Here is a 13,973-nt window from a genome sequence, read left to right on the forward strand (position 1 = left end):
TCATTCTGTTTGTCCCACACAGTGAAGCTCTGGACATGCTTGTGCTGGCTGTGGACCCACAGTAGCAGCCCAGCTGGACAGAATCAAGTGTAGATAAGGTAGGGCTTGGTTCCATGGAGGTGGTCAGAGACAGCATCTGACTTTCTTTACCTCAGGGCTCTGGGGAAGGGCCTTGAGGATCTATTCCATTTGGTTCAGGAAATCCAAAATTCCTTTAAGAAGGGATTAAGGGAGGGTTCCCTGGGTAGCTGAGTCAGTTAAGATCATGATTGAGGGTTATGGGATCAAGTCCCAGGCTCCCTCCTCCATAGGGGAAGTCTGCTTGCTTGGGGATTCTCTCCCTTTACCCTTCCTCCAGCTCACATGCTCACTTGCTCTGTCTCTGTCTCTCAAATTAATAAATAAATCTTTAAAAAAAAAAGAGAGAGGGAGAGAGAAAGAAGGAATTAAGGGAATATTTATTAAGTTCCCCCCTAAATGTCACATACTGTACTTTCATTATTTCTTTTCTACAAGCAGAAAAGGGGTGGTGGGAGAGGAAAAGACAACAGATCATGCTGTAGAGTGCCTCAAAATTACCTGAGATTTTTCAAGAATGTGTATTTACAGGCTTATCCCTGGAATTTCTGATTCTGTGAGTCGAGGGCAAGACTCAGGAATCTGCCCCTTTCCTTTCCTAGGTTATTCTAATGCAGATTATCTGGGACCAGACTTTGAGAAATGCTACTTAACAGTTTGTTGAGTGATCTCTTGTGGGGTTTTTTTCCCCCAAAATAGGCTCTGATGCCATAAGACTAAGATAGAGCTCCTAAAGGCCTTAACAGGATTGTCATATAAAATACAGGAGCCCGTTTCTTTGCTAAATGTGTCAAATCTAGACAGTACTGGGCCTAGGAAGGAGGAGGATGCTGGAAGCCAGAAGACATGTTTTATTGACCACCTTTAGACTCATCTATGCTTGACACTGCTTTCAGTTTGGTTTCTAGGTTCTGCAGCAGGAATCCAACTAGACCGCAGTAAGCGCCAAAATGCATCCATGATTGGAAAATGAGGAGAACTGGAATCCTGTTCCTGGAATCAGATGCTAATGCAACATAACTGTTTCTCAGCCCTCTCTGTCTGCAGTTTGAAGGAATATTTAACATTCTTGCCACAAGCCTCAATTCTCATTCATGAAGCAGGGGAATTGTGATAGCAAAGGAAAAAGAGAGCTTGCAACAAGCCTTGGTGAAGCGAAACACATAATAACAAAAAGACCCAAACAAGTCAAATTACAGACTGCCCCAGCGTCACACAATAGCCGATAGCGCTCTTGCGTGCTGCTTCATCAGAAATTCTCATAAACTCTGCAATCCTCATCAGCCCACTTCACATTTGTGGCTGATTCATATACGAGCCCTTTCGGCAATGCTGTGTTAGCACTGATGTCTCAGACTCTCTTCTGTGGGCAGGAAGACTGCATTTTCTTTTCTCAGCCTCCAGTTCTCAATGTTCTGCCAAGCTCATGTTGTCACAGAAAGAGATAAATGCATTTGAATGGCCAAAGCCAAGTGTCACTAAGGGAGGTATTGTAGCTAGGCTTGGTAGAAAATGAAACAGACTATGATGTCTCTCTAAGATGTAAGGGGACATTTCTTTATTTCACTTTCCTTTCACTTTTAAGGGCTTAACATATTGTTCTAACTAGAACTAGCTTGTGCTAGGTCAGCTGTCAGGCCTGAACCTTGACTTTTCTTACCAAAATATCCCATTTTCCTAGTGATACTCTAAAGGGATATTTGTACACTTGGGACATCTGGCTGGCTCAGATGGTAGAGCATGTGGCTCTTGATCTCAGGGTCAAGAGTTCAAGCCCCATGTTGGGTGTGGAGCCTACTTAAAATAAATATATTAAAGGAATATTTGTGAACTTAAAAAAATAAAAGGAAGAGGCACCCTAAATCTAAGGAAATATTTTCCATCTCCAAGGTTGGATTAGGTCAGAAGTAAGATAGTAACTTTGAAAATGAAGCACTGTCAAATTCAAGGAAGTATTTATTTTTATTTTTGGAATGGGCACCAAGGGTGAAGTTATGAGGTAAAAAGAGAAGGAATTGTAACATTTATGTCAAGAGGAGTTGCTTAAAATAGATACCTTTTCTCTCAACCAGAGAGTGTGGTGCCAGGGTAGACAGGTAAAGAATAGGTCAGTTTTTCTTCTTTGCTAGAGGTTAATCTCCAAAGTTGAGTGCTTGGGGTGCTAGGAATGAGGAGATCTGAGTCCTTGGACCCTGGGCCCCACCTCCTCATTCTGTATAGATACTGCAGGTGCGCTGCTCCTGGGATCCATCAGACCCAGGGCCCGTGGAAATGGCTCCAAAGCTTTAAGCCGTTGACAAGGTGTTAGGCAGAGGAAAGTCTCTGAGCCATAATAATAAAACCAACTCACCACACCTCATAGTTTGTCTATAAAGAGACCCAGAATAGCTTCTTTTCAGTTGATTAGTTACCATCTTCCTGTTCGCTTTGTCATTGCTCTGAACTTGAATAGTGTTTATCGTCAGTTCTCTTCATTGGGCACTCAACTATGCAGTGTCTTAGATCATTCTTTATCTTTCCAGGAGTACATTTTTGTTGTTACTGTTTACTCAATTATTGGCTCCCTGACTTGATATTTTGACTCATACACTTTTTGCAACCTCAACAACACTATATGTGGTTTCAGAAGAAACCTACTCATCTGGAAGCCCAGAATACCTGGGAGAACCCCAATAGGATCACCAGAGGCAGAATTCTTCACACTTCAACTCACCTGTTTCATCAATAATTTTGGAGTGATTGCTGGGGAAAGTATGATGAGGGCAGGTGAAAAGTTGTTGAGGAAGATGGATTAAATTTTGCTGTACGACATGTTCATTCATCAAAGATTCATTAAGTATGTGCCAGGCACTGTGCTAAGCTCTGGTTGCCCATTGATATGTAAAACCTGATCCTTGAGACGCCTGGGTGGTTCAGTGGTTGAGCATCTGCCTTTGGCTCAGGTCATGATCCCGGGGTTCTGGGATCGAGTCCCACATCAGACTCTCTGCAGAGAGCCTGCTTCTCTCTATGCTATGTCTCTACCTCTCTCTCTGTGTCTCTCATGAATAAATAAATTTTAAAAACAAATCAGGATCCTTGCCTTCAAGAAGGTTACAGTCTTAATATGATACAATGCTCATCTCTATCTTCCATAAAGCCTTCGGTAAAATCTTCAGAATTCATTACCAGTGTTGAATGAAAAAAAAAAAAACACTGGGACTGGCCTCAAAGGAGTTGTAGTTTCAGGATTGCCCAGCTTTATTAGGACTATTTTAGAATTTCCTAGCACCAAACACGGGGACTGGCAATTTTAGATGCTCAGTAAATAATCATTGAGTGAATACATGATGCGTTCATATTTACAATGCTGTAATGGAAAACTGGCTCTGATATCAGAAGACCTGGGTCCAAAAGGCATTGGAACTTTCTGGCCAGGCAATTTGTTCAACCACTCTGAACTTCAGTTTCCTCAACTATGAAATGGGAATAATATCCTATTTTTATTGGGATTGGTCCATCCAATTTTTATTAATTGGTTGCTAGTAAATATAAAGTGCTAAAAATGTACTGGCACCATGATAAACACCTCTAATGAATCAGACACTATTACCTGATACAGAAACTGAGACTTACTGAGGTTAAGTAACTTGTTCAAGGTCACATGATTTCTAAGTCAGGAAATCAAGATTTGATCCTGAGCACTTTGACTGCAGAGATAGGAGCATTTAACTACTTCTGTATATGCTGCCTGGTACTGTGGTCAACTGAGAACCTGGATTCCAAAGCAATTCTAATATATTACACTAGTGTAAAATGTTCATCTCCTAATTCTTATGGTAATTACAAGTTTAAAAAATGAGTTTCTGGAATTAGGTCACATTGAGCTCAAGAGGGTATTGCATTCATTTACTGTAGGTTAAGAAGGGCCCAAGGAGAAGAGCTAGTCCTTGGCACCCATACATTCTGGAAAGGAGGCTCTCATTGCCTCCAGACCTGTTATATTGTCATTTGTTTACTTGTTATTAGGTCTTCTGTCAAGAAAATGAAAGCTCCAGGAGAGCAAGAATTTTCACTGCTATATCCCAATAACTAGAACAGACTAGAAGACACTAAAAAATATTTGTTGAATGATGTTTGAATGTGGCACAGTATGTGAAGCATCTCTTGTACATAGCTGGTAGAAATCTCAATTGATAAAACCATGTTGGAGGACAACCTGTCAATATCTAATAAAGTCAAATTGCATGTAACCCAGCAATTCCGTGTCTTGGAATATACACTAGATGATTTTTTGCATACAGGTTTAAGAATATTTATAGCAGTATTATGCATAAGAATACAAATTTGAAATCAACCTAAGTCCATCAATTTGAAAATGGATAAAAAGATTTTGGTATATATCCATGTAACACAATATGACATAACAGGAAAATAAATGTACTAGGGACTCCACAGGCCTTCAGGCATAAATTTCATAATTAAATGTTTTTTTAAAAATATTTATTTATTTGACAGAGAGAGAATGAGAGAGCACAAACAGGAGGAGTGGCAGAGGGAGAGAGAGAGAAGCAGACTCCCTGCTGAGCAGGGAGCCTGATGGATGTGGGACTCCATCCCAGGATCCTGGGATCATGACCTGAGCTGAAGGCAGACACTTACCTGACTGAGCCACCCAGGCGCCTCTAATTATGTTAAGGAAGAAAAAAATAGTACAGAAGGATGCAGGAATATCATTTATAGCAAATACTAAACCTTGCAAAATAAGCTAGATCTCCCTGAATTTAAGCCATTAGTCTAGGATCATTTAGCTTGAGGGGGTTGTAGAACTAAGATTTTAATCCAGAGCACTTTCTACTACATCCTTCAGCCTCAGGTAAGCACTGATAGTCAGATATGTATTAAACCCTCATAGTGCTCTGGAAACCCTGTTGGTTGATCTTTCCTTAGTTTGAGTGAATGATGTTGCCAAGGGAGTGGTTTGGGGGGGATGTCTTTTCTTCCCCCTCACTTTTTGATATGAATAATAGATGTTTAATCAATTTCATGTAAAGAAGCTTCAAAACCAGTCCCTCATTCATTCCCTTTTACTTGATTGTGGCACTTATTTATACAAATCCTAAAGCCTCAACTGGCCTGAGCACATTCTTTGGTTTTATTTTATTTTATTTTTTAATGTTTTATTTATTTATTCATGAGAGACACACACAGAGAGAGGCAGAGACACAGGCAGAGGGAGAAGCAGGCTCCATGCAGGAGCCTAACGTGGGACTCGATCCTGGGACCCCAAGATCAAGCCTCAGGCGGAAGGCAGGCGCTAAACTGCTGAGCCACCCAGGGATCCCTCTTTGGTTTTATATAGAATGGATAAACACTTCGAGTTGTCCTTTGTGACAGCAATACTTTCAAGAATCAGAACTCTTTTAATTCCACAAGTTATAAACCAGCTCATGTTTGGCTTAGGCAAAAAAAGGAAAGGGAAATTATTAAATAACATAGTGAAGTCTATGGATGAATCTACCTTTAGGCATGGCTGGATCTGAGCTAAAACTCTGTCAAGAGGACTTGGTTTCGGGGCAGTCCGGTGGCGCAGTGGTTTAGTGCCGCCTTCAACCCAGGGCCTGATCCTGGAGACCCAGGATCCAGTCCCACGTCAAGCTCCTTGCATGGAGCCTGCTTCTCCCACTGCCTGTGTCTCTGCCTCTCTCTCTCTCTCTCTGTCCCTCATGAATAAATAAATAAAATCTTAAAAAAAAAAAAAAGAGAGAGAGAGAACTTGGTTTCTTTCTTCCTCTTGTTCTGTTTTCTGATGTGTTGGCCCCATTTTCAGACTGTTTTCTCTACCTATGATTCCTAGCATCTCCAAGCTTATATTATCCCTAGACTAGCAATCTCAGGACATAGGAAGCCTCACATTCCCAAATAGCATCAACAAAATTATCCAATGTTGAATCTTACCAGGTTCTGTGCTCTTCTGAGCCAATTGCCTGGTGCTTGGTAGGGCTGAGTCACCTCACTTATAGCAATGTGGGTTGGAGGAGAGTGGGGAGCGACTCTCTAAGGGAAGATCTAGATGCTAGTCTCAAAGTGATAATGGATGCCAAACAGGCGAAAGCAGCATTTGCCCACCAAGAAGAGTCATGGGGTAATTTTGTCAGAGAATTGTGAATGGGTTAGAGAAATAAGAAATAAATGCACAGGGAATTCTTGCAGAGAATTCAAGCACTTAATTTTTGACACATCAAAATACCTGTGTCTCAAGAAGAGCTATCAACACTTTGTCAGTGGTTTCGTAGCAGGTGTGCCACATCCTCACTTCTTATCTTTGTCCGCTTCGGTCTCCTGACTAAAATGGTAGTGACGCAAACTTGCTTGAACCTTTCTCAACATCTTCAATCACCCTGCTGTTTTTCAAAGGACAAGAGCTGCCAACATTCTAGAAAGAACACGAGCTCAGACTCAGCCAAGCCTGAAGTAGATTCACCCCTGCCTCTTCGTCTATGAACAAGAGAATTGCTCTCTGAGTTTGTCTGGACTCCCTCCCTCATAATGTGGAATCTTATATCAAAAAGCATGGCTGAAAAGAAGTTTTGGCAGAAAGTAACATTCAAGCATTTAAAACATTTAAAGATGATCTGACCCACATAAATGTGGAGAATTTGCTCTTGCGGTTTTGCCAGGCTGATTAAGTAAACTTTGATTCAGTATCTGTGATACCTGCTAACCAGTCATAGTGTGGTCTTAATTTCTCTAGCATACATGTTCAAGGGGTCCCAAGGGGCATATACTTCTTACTTTTATAATTTCTTGCTTTTGAATGGATCACATTTGGCTCTGCTTGAAGGATAAATTTCTGACAAGATGTGACACGCATGTTTTGTTATTGTTGTTGTTTTTCCGAATTAGAGCTTTGGAAAGTTACTCTTTGATTACTTAGAATTAGGTTTGGCTGCCTATAATGGAGATCCAAAATAATGGTGGCTCAAGAAAGATACAAGTTTTCTTTTTCCCCCAAAACAGTCCAGAGGTAGGTATGTCAAGATCTGGGATTTTAGAGACACCTGGGTGGCTCAGCGGTTAAGTGTCTGCCTTCTGTCCAGGGCGTGTTCCTGGAGTCCGGGGATCGAGTCCTGCATCAGGCTTCCTGCATGGAACCTGCTTCTCCCTCTGCCTATGTCTCTGTCTGCCTCTCTCTCTCTCTCTCTTTGTGTCTCTCATGAATAAATAAATAAAATCTTAAAAAAAAAGATCTGGGATTTTTAAAAAATTTTTATTTATTTATGATAGTCACACACAGAAAGAGAGAGAGGCAGAGACAAAGGCAGAGGGAGAAGCAGGCTCCATGCACCAGGAGCCTGACGTGGGATTCGATCTCGGGTCTCCAGGATCGCGCCCTGGGCCAAAGGCAGGCGCTAAACTGCTGCGCCACCCAGGGTTCCCAAGATCTGGGATTTTACCCTATTTGCAAGTTAATAAATTACTGTTTCATGGATTCTGACTGAAAACACAGACTCCTGGGTCTAAGACAAAGGATTTCATTTCTCACTGCATAGCAAGCAGCATATGCATTTTACTGGGGCTGGTTGCTTATGCCCCCCAAGAGTCACAGAGGCAACACAGAGGAACCAAGGTGGACGTGATGTGTACAGTGGATTTGCATTACAACTGGAACCTACCACTTTTATAATGAGTGGTAAGCAAGCCTGCTCTTTAGGAGAAGATGGATCTGCTCACTGCAAACTCAACCTCGAGAAATGGTTGCCTCCAGAGTAGGCTTTGAATTCTTAGTATACCCAAAAAGGATGTTCAGGGATGCTCAGGGCCTTGGTGGAGTGCTTCTCTCAACGAGTAGTCCAAGGTTAGTATGGCAGCTCTGCTCAATGTGGTCATCTGGTACATAAGTTCCCTCTAGCTTGCTGCTTCACTACCTGAAGGGTGTGACCTAAAGTCCATTTAGCCAAGGAAGTATGCCACCATGTCCACATTGAGAGTCACAGCTTGAAGGGGAGCATGTGAGGAGGAGGGGATATTGAAGAAGGAGTAGGCCCCTTCCCTTTGAGGATACATCTTGAAAGTTCCATACATTACCTCCCCTCATATCACAGTGGCTTATAACTTATTCACATAATTGTATCAAACTTCAGAATAGGTTGATTTTGTGCCAACTTTTACCAAATTGATCATGTCTCCCTCCCTGCAGGTGGGCAAGACAATCACTGACAAGGTTAACTTTGTTCTAACAGGGTCTTAATAGAAGTCTCTGCCAAAAATCACAACATATTATTTAAAAAAAAAGGCTAAGAATGAAGGGACTTTTGAATGGTTTTGGGAATATCAGGTGGTATACCAAGATGGGTGGCATTGACTGATAAAACGGTGTGGCTTCTCCAGGAGGAAAGGGAAGAGAAAGCAAGGAAGGGAAGGTATAGCATCCTAATAACAAACACTGCAGTGCAGCTGAGACCTTGGGCATGAAGCCAGGACAGGAAAGCTTACCAAAAAGCCTTTGTTTGGACTCTTGTGGCATATTCTGGTGGAAATAAATGGCTGAGTAAATTTATTGTAGCAACTTTGGGGCATGAGGAGAGGCTTGACTATTGATAAATAGGCAAAGAATCTGGGTAGATGGAAGAGGTCTTGCAAACACCACAGGACCTAGCTCAAAAGGTCAAGAGGCATATCAAGTGGTTTAGCCAGAGTCAAGGAGGTCAGTGAGCCCATAAAATGATTCCAGAAAATGGACTTGTGCCCTGTTCCAGAGAGAGCCCTTTCCTCCCTGGCCTGTTGAAGACTGCCCACTGGTTGTGGTGTGGATTACAATCAGCAGGTCAGAGGTCCGTAGGCAAATTCTGCCCTCCTTTGGGTAGATTTGAATAGGGAAAATTTAAGCCCGATTTCTGTTACTCTTCAAAAAGCTAACACTGAATTTAGGTCAGAGAATTTGCAACAGAATTGGCCATTTCTTCTAGGCTTACCCACATTTTATAAAGAAGTGCAGTTGTACCAGGGCCAGGTGAAGTCAGAAGGAGATAAAATACGACAGGGCCTCTGTGTGGTTTTTTTTCTGACACTAAATGTATCATGTTTTTACAGATACCAACCAATTCTATGACACTAACTGGGTGCCCAACAATTCAATTCTGACACCCTTTACCTAGAATTTGGGTCAGATCTCATGGGTTAGAGGGCCCGGTCCCATGGGCTGGCACACACACCAGTTGCCAGTGGACTATGAGAGTTTACCCTGACTACAAATTTGGGAGTTCCCATGAGTCCCTTCAGATCTGATCATTTGCAAGAATGACTCACAGAACTCAGGAAAAACACTTTACATAGGTTTACCCGTTCATTCTAAAGGTTCTACTTCAGGAACAGCAAAGTAGAGGAGACACATAGGATAAGTTATGGGAGCGGTCAAGGTGAGGACTGGGGATTGGTGCAGAGTTTCCATGTTCTTTCCTGGAGTGCCATCTCTAAGCACATGAATGTCTTCACCAATCTGTCCTTTAGGGTTTTTCTCAAGGTTTTCTTAGGTAGGCAAATTTGATTAAATCTCTGGCCATTGGTGATCGAACTCAATTTCCACTCTTCTTCCCTCCCTGGAAGTCAAGGGGTGAGGTAGAAAATTCTAACCCTCTAATTACTTGGTTTTTCTCCAGACAGTTCTCAACCTGGAGTTCTTAGCCCCTTGACACAGCCCAAGGGTTGTTTCATTAGCATAAGACACTCATCACTTAAGACATTCTTATCATTCAAGAAAGTCCAAAGGTTTGGGGAGCTACGTGCCAGAAAGTAGAGATAGAGACCAAATATTTTTTATTTTCCCACAGCCCCCAACTGTGCCCTGCCACCCACTCTGTCTTCAGGGAGTAACCAAGGTCAAGGAGGAGGAAACTTTGGTGCACTTTAGAATTTCTGAGGACTGTATTAAAAATATAGATTCCTGGGTCTGACTCTCAGTGGCTCAGTGACTCTTCTTAGTCATTGAGGGAGGGACTTGGGTATCTGTATTTTTTTTTTTTAAGATTTTATTTATTTATTCAGGAGAGACACACAGAGAGAGGCAGAGACATAGGCAGAGGGAGAAGCAGGTTTCCTGCAGGAAGCCTGACGCAGGACTTGATCCCAGGACCCCGGGTATCTGTATTTTTAATAAACTCCCTAAATGATTCCCATGCTCACTGAAGTTTGAGAATCATGCATTTCCTTGATTTGTCCCCCACACTCCCAACACCATTCCTTCCAGAAGTATGTTCAATCATGCCCTAAACAAAGGGCCCCAAGTCTGACTGCAGGTTATGTTCTTCCCCTGACTAAGGATGAGAAAGAATTACAAGTGGGTGCAGAGGACCCCAAGCCGAGGTCAAGCTTGAGGATCCTGGAGAGTCTGCCTCAGTTTGGAATCAGAAACTCAGAAAAAGGAATCAGAATTAACAGTGGTCTGTGGCTGTTGGGTGCCAGGCTGTGCATTGTTAGGTGTTTTACCTAGTTTATCTGCCTGGGAGGTAATGACCATTGTTATTCTCAAGGCTGAGAAAAAACAAGATTCAGGGAAGACTATGGCAGAGGAGGCACAGTGAGTATTGACTCAGGCCTGCCTAGCTCCACTTCTTACATCAAAATGGTAAGTAACGAAAAGGGAACATATCGAGGGGCACCTGGGTGGCTCAGGTGGTTAAGTGCCTGCCTTTGGCTCAGGTCATGACCCCAGGGTCCCTGGATCAAGCCTCGCATCAGCTCCCTACTCGGTTGGGAGTCTGCTTCTCCCTCTCCCTCTGTGCTCTCTCTAGCTCTTGTTCTCTCTCAAGTAAATACATAAAAAAAATACATTTAAAAAAAGGGAACATGTTGAGCTGGTACGAGCTGATTGTGAGCTAGAGCCACTGCAGCCACAGAATAGAGTGTCAGTCACTCCATTATCACTGCTATGGAAAGGGCAGTGCTGATGCAGCATCTCTGCACAACCAGGTATGAACACCTTCAGCCCATACAGATGCTACTTACTGAAACAGTCATTTCTCAGATACATCCTGGGATATCACCAGTCTTGCTAAATGTTTCCTGTCTTTTTGCAGAACTCAAATTCCTAAGGTAGAACCCAGCCAGCAGTTCTAGAAATTGCTGGGATCTGCATTTCTCATGCTGATTATAACATGGTTGATCCCAACTTGGGCTGCTTCTGACATGAGGCGTATGCTCTGGACTAAGGGTCTAAGTCCTGTTTATATAAAATCAAAGTCCATTCCTGTTTCGTGTAAGGGGGAAAGGGGTCCTTTTCCAATACCAGTCTCTAGTATTAAAGAATTGATTGAACTAATAATAATCATGGGTCATTTGATGAACACAGACTGGGGCAAAGAACTGGAGAGTCTCGGGTCAGGGCCAGGTCCTCCAAAATGTACCTGCTTCCTAAGAGGGAATTATCTATAGTGACCCAATTGCCAATGTCCCCCAGATCCAGTGCTGCCCATGGACGGTATAGGATAGAATCAACCAATGTTTGTATGTTTGACTCTGCTTTCCTGGTGCTTCTGTATCTGAGGTGTATAATTTAACCGGTGCTATACCTATGTTTTGCAGAGAAGATGGCTTTCCTATTATTTTGTCCATAATTGATCTGGCCCTCTCTAGCGCTCCTAATTACATGGTTAGCTGCTAATGGTGGTGGTGGTGATTAGCTAAATGTCTGATTTGGTTTAAGGCATGACAATGCTGATAATTGAAATGATCTCCTTGGGTGTATTAAAAGATAAACTGAGGCATATTAAAAATTTAAAGAGCTTATTTGATTAAAAATCAACAAGGGGTGCCTGGGTGGCTCAGTTGGTTAAGCATCTGCCTTCTGCTCAGGTCATGATCCCAGGGTCCTGGGATCGAGTCTTGCATCCATGGGGCTCCGTGCTCAGTGAGGAGTCTGCTTCTCCCTGTCCCTCTGACCTTTCTCCCCACTCACGCTCTCTCTCTCACTCTCTCTCAAAAATAAATAAAATCTTAAAAAAAAATCGACTTGAATGGGCAGCACCAAACTGGAAGTGGTTAGGAGTAAGACTTTTCTGGAGAAAAGGTGGAAGTGAAGCAAGGAATTATTGATTGGCCATAGTTTAGTCTGGTTGGCTGCTGGTGATTGGATGTCTTTAGGTTTCAGTTTCATAACCTTGAGGCATTTACGGGCTTAGATTTTGGTTTGCTTACATAGGCTGCCATGGCATCAGGGCCACCTCAGTCTAATGGCCTCCTTGTTTAATTAATAGGTATGTTCAGTTTCTCTTGGCTAAAGATATTGTAATTTTCAGATAACCTCCCCCTTTGTTGGTTTCTTTTCCTAATATGGTGAGCAGGTGTTTGGAGAAGAGGGAGGGGTGGGGCTTAGGAGCCTACCACTGCAGGAAGAGCCAAGGTCCTAGGGTGGAACGGGGGTGTCCTTTGCCTCCTCTGCTGCCTTGTCCACCTGTTTGCTATGCACTGTGCTGGTTCCTAAGTGGCAGGCTCCAGCAGTTAACAGCTGGCCCTTCACAGCCTCAGCAATGCCTCCTGGGAACACTGAACCCCTCTCCCTGGCCAGCTTTGCCTCCCCTCAGCTCTCTCTGACTGTGGAACCTCAGCCTCTGCCTTGTCCTGCATTGGACCCCTACTCTGGGGGTCCCCCGCAGCCTCTGCAGTGGGGTCTTTTCTTTGTTCGGTTCCTAATTCTCTCTACAGTATTTTTCAAATAGCCTCCCTAACTGTGGCCTTCAATCTCTTTTTTCTTTCTTTCTTTAAAAGATTTAATTATTTGTTTATTATTTATTTTTATTTATTATTATTATTAATTATTTTTATTATTTATTTTAGAGAGAGAAAAAGAGAAAGAGAGCATAAGCTGGGAGGGAGAGGGAGACACAGAGAGAATTCTAAACTGAGAACAAAGCCTGACTTGGGGCTCAATCCCAGGACCCTGAGATCAGGACTTGAGCTGAAATCAAGAGTTGAACACTCAACCAACTGAGCGTGTGCCCCACTTTCTAAAACATCCATATGGGGACGCCTGGGTGGCTCAGTGGTTTAGCGCCTGCCTTCAGCCCAGGGTATGATCCTGGAGTCCTGGGATCGAGTCCCACACATCGGGCTCCCTGCATGGAGCCTGCTTCTGCCTGTGTCTCTGCCTCTCTCTCTCTCTCTCTGGGTCTCTCATGAATAAATAAATAAAATCTTTAAAAATAAAGTGGAATAAAACATCCATATGATCATGTCATTCCCTTCAAAACCACTATAAGCTTCTATTTTCTGTAGGATACAGTTTAAGCAACTTAGTCTTGTACACAAGACTTGAAAGGATTTGGCTTCAATTGGTTTCCTAACATTATCTCACCTTCTCCAGCCTCATGTACCCATCTAGCACATCATACTCTTTCGTGCCTCTGAGTTTATAGATTCTTTCATTCTGGAACATCTTTTTCCTTTATTCTTTGGGCCTAGCTCAGATGCTTCTCTGTTTCTTCTTCTCTGTGTCTTTTCTGTGAAGCCACTCTTTGTCTTCATCTGTGCACAGATCTCTAGTGTGGCACTTACCTTACTAGATCTGTAAGGAAGATAAAATATTTTAAATTAAACTTTAAGGTTTGGGACTCTTGGGTGGCTCAGCGGTTGAGCGTCTGTCTTCGGCTGAGAGTCCGATCCCAGGATCTGGGATTGAGTCCCACATCAGGCTCCCTGCGAGAAGCCTGCTTCTCCCTCTGCCTATGTCTCTGCTTCTCTCTCTCTGTGACTCTCATGAATAAATAAATCTTTAAACAAATAATAAAAATAAACTTTAAGGTTTAAGCAAAATACGATTCTTCAATAAATAATAAATTAAACTCCAATTAACTATAAATTGTCTTTTCTATACACAAGAAGCAGCCCCTGGCCATTAAAATAAAACCACTTTGACACTTTAA

This window comes from Vulpes lagopus, chromosome 5, assembly GCF_018345385.1.
Source record: "Vulpes lagopus strain Blue_001 chromosome 5, ASM1834538v1, whole genome shotgun sequence".
Taxonomy (NCBI): domain Eukaryota; kingdom Metazoa; phylum Chordata; class Mammalia; order Carnivora; family Canidae; genus Vulpes; species Vulpes lagopus.